This window comes from Belonocnema kinseyi, chromosome 4 (assembly GCF_010883055.1).
Source record: "Belonocnema kinseyi isolate 2016_QV_RU_SX_M_011 chromosome 4, B_treatae_v1, whole genome shotgun sequence".
Lineage (NCBI taxonomy): Eukaryota > Metazoa > Arthropoda > Insecta > Hymenoptera > Cynipidae > Belonocnema > Belonocnema kinseyi.
Genome location: NC_046660.1, coordinates 25,846,783 through 25,850,467, shown reverse-complemented (window position 1 = coordinate 25,850,467; position 3,685 = coordinate 25,846,783).

Here is a 3,685-nt window from a genome sequence, read left to right as displayed (position 1 = left end):
GGGTAACTGAAAGCAAGAGTTTGGTGTATGTGGTACAAGCCTGAACTCTTCTTTTAAAATTTTTTTTTATTTTATTTATTTTTTGAATCAAGATTCATAATTCTAGATAAAAAGTCATCTTTTCGGTTGGAAATTTAACTACTTTTTTCATAGTTTTGTTTTGTTTTCGTTAAAGATTACAGGGAACTTTTTTGCTTGTTATTTTTCACAAATAAAACAAAACGGACGCATCCCATTAATCAGTGATTTTTGACGAAATTGTAGATCTTTGTCAGCATGACAATTTTCGTTTATTCATCTTTTTGGTATCCTACATCGTTTGACCACAAAATGGACTTTTTTATTTTTTATTATTTTTTGTGAAATCCAAAGTAGAATTTTCGATTTTCCAAGAAAATTCAAATTTGTTTTGATAATATTGTAGAGCCTTTAAAAGTCAATGTTTTTCTTCTCCTAACTTTTTTTATATCTTGCGTTGTTTGGCTTAAAATTTTGATTTTCGGTTAAATCCTTACATAGAATTTTTAAATTCAGAAAAGTGATTTCAAAAATATACAAAATGCTTTTACTTCTTGAATTTTGATAAAAAAAAAGACTGGATAGTAAACTCGTCCCTTCTTTTAGGACCTAAAAAAGTATGCCAAAGATGGATTCGATCCGTTCATTTTTTCGAAAGTTTTTCTTCGAATTTTTTTCGAATTAATTGTAACAATGTTATTGATTTAATATTTTAATTTGAAAATGTGGATGATTTTAAAGATGAAAAAATTTTTTTTATTTCGAAACTTTCGAATTTCACCAAGAAAGAATTAATTTTTTCCGAAAGAGATTAACTTTCAAAAAACATTAAAGCTTACTCCAATTATTCTTTCAATTTTTAAAAATTGGCCGAACTGACAAAAATTAGCGAAAAATCTTCCATTATTTTGTTTACAATTTTTTAAAACTTCTGAAGCGGTTTGAAGCAGAATTTTGTGCTTCAGACTGATATCCATGCTCAAAGAATGACTAACAAGTTCCATGTACCGGACGCTGAATACAAACAATTTATGTCGAGAATAGTTTTCAGTGTTTTAATTTTTGTAAGGTTGTGAATCAAATACGACCTTCCCGAGTCGAACGACCTTTAAATTTGGACTCAGCGACCCTGAAAATATATAGGAAAGAAATTCAACCTGGCCGAGTCAAATAAACCTTTGATTCGGATTCAGCGACCCAAAAGCGTATAGAAATGTTTATCAGCTTTAGTGGACCCTTTTTTCGTGTGTCTGTGTTATTAATAACCTTTTAAAATAATTCCATAAAAAATTGCAACATACATATGTTTACATAATATTTGAAATTGTATTCAGAGACTGATTTCGCGACATCAGACACATTTGAAAAATTATGCAACTGAAATGGAGGTATTTTAAATATAAACATATAGTACTTTTATTATGAAAATTGTAGGCAAAATTTAATTACATAACCTTTAAGCAATGAATCGGTTTATTTACTTCATTTGAGGAAATTAGAATTTACTCTTCATGTAATTTAACATTTTGATAAGAACCAACTGTATTTTCGAGAGATTTGACACTCTTAAACATGTATTCTGAGGATAGCTCGAGTTTACTATGGTTTCCGGGGTCGCCGAATACAAATCTGGCGTCCTTTGACTTTTATTGCGTCAGGTTCAAGGTCATTGGAAGGTCAAATCGAGAGAAAACGGTAAAAAAATCCAAAAAAATACGTTATAGGTTTTTGGAGTCGCTAATTACGAATCTGGCATCCGTTGAACTCTATCGCTTCAGGTTCAAGGTCATTTGAAGGTCAAATCGAGAAAAAACGGTAAAAAATTTTTTAAAAAATATGTTATAGGTTTTTGGGGTCGCTGATTACGAACCTGGTGTCCGCTGACCTTTATCGCGTCCGGTTCAAGGTCATGGCCTTATTATATACAAGGTCATGACCTTGAACCTGACGCGATAACGTTTTATGCATAATAACTCATTCCAAAATAATAGCTGTTATTGGAAGTAAAAGTAAAAGGACATAAATCGAAATAATCATTACCGGCGATCGATGAAAGTTGAAATCCACTTTTTTGGTTTTATTCATTTAAAAAAAAAGGTCACCTCTAATCTCTACTGCATCTCTACGAAATTGCAAACATTACTCATTAAATTTACCTAATTTGTATTGAAAATCTAGAAACTGGCATTATTTTTATTTTTAATATTCAAAATTAAAACTTTTTTAATTTTGTGAGACTGAAAACTCTAGATTGTATAAAAGTGCTAATTTTTTTTTCTCGAAATTCTCATAATTTTTAACATATGCATGATATGTGTTCGCATTTAAACAACCAACTTTGCCAAAAGTTGCAGGTACCTTAATATGCGTATCTTTAAATGTCAAAGGCCAAAGTTTTTAAGTTTTTTATAACTGCAGATTTAATTCTATTTTTCAGAAGCTTTCAGAGCAATGCATAAATTTAAAATGCTCTTAAAGCCGGATGAAATTAATTCTAAATTTAATTGCGCCTGCTAAAAGTTTTGAATTATAATTCAAACTTTAGATTATTTATTAAATTGAAAAAACATCAAGCGAACAATAAGTTTTATAATATGCCAAACAAACGTATATTAATATAGAGTCAAACTGGGAATCAGAAAAAAAAACAAAAGAAATTGATTTTTTTTTCATCTTCATAAAACTAAAAAAACTGTTATTCCTTTTTCTCTTCTAATTTTTTTCTCTCTTGTTCTTTTCCCTACTTGTTCGTTTAAATCTATATTTCACTTAATACATAAACATTCACCCATTGCTGCTTCTTCTTACAGATTTAATAAGTTCAGAACCAAGGACTTTGGTGGATTTATTTCCTAGATACAACGGTATCATACCTCCGGTCGAAAAATTGTGCTTTGAAGGACAGTCGCACAAATTCAAAACATTTGGTAATAAAACTCTAAACTTCATTGCGAATGGTCTCGTGAAAAGGGGTGAAGTTGCTGCTAAACACATATCAAGGTCGAACCATCCAGTATACAGAGAAGCACACTTTAGAGCGTGTAGGCGGGCAAACGATAAAGTAGATATTTTAGAAGAAGAGTTAACGGAGCTTTATTTCGAGAAGGAAATAAATATTGAAGAGGCCATTATAAAAATCAAGGAAGAATACAGTGCAGCATATGATTATGAATTCGCACGTTATTTGCATCAACATGGAGACTATAATATAAACGGTCATAGAAAAAGGCAGACTTGAAAAATATTGACGCTAAGGGACGTTTCGGAGAATGCCTCAACAAACTGAAATAATTCATAAAGTCTAGAGAAATGGAAAATATTTCAGATTTTTATGTAATATTAGGAATTGGAAAAAACACAACTTCTCAGGCGATCCACATTGCTCAAAATTCGCTAGAGATATATTCTTATCACATCAGATTTTGTTGTAACGTCAAAAAAAAATTTGTATCATCTGGAGATGCAAAGTTAGGACTGTATTATGAGTTTTTTCCATTTAGCGAAATCATCTAATATTAATGGAAAAAAATGTTTGTTGGATCTATGAAATAAGCTAAAAGATATTTATCTAGTATCAAGCAAACAATTTGGTTTATTCAACTAAAACATTTAACAGAAAGCATCTTGAATGCCACCGACACTTGCGCACTTGTTACGATTGCGTTAT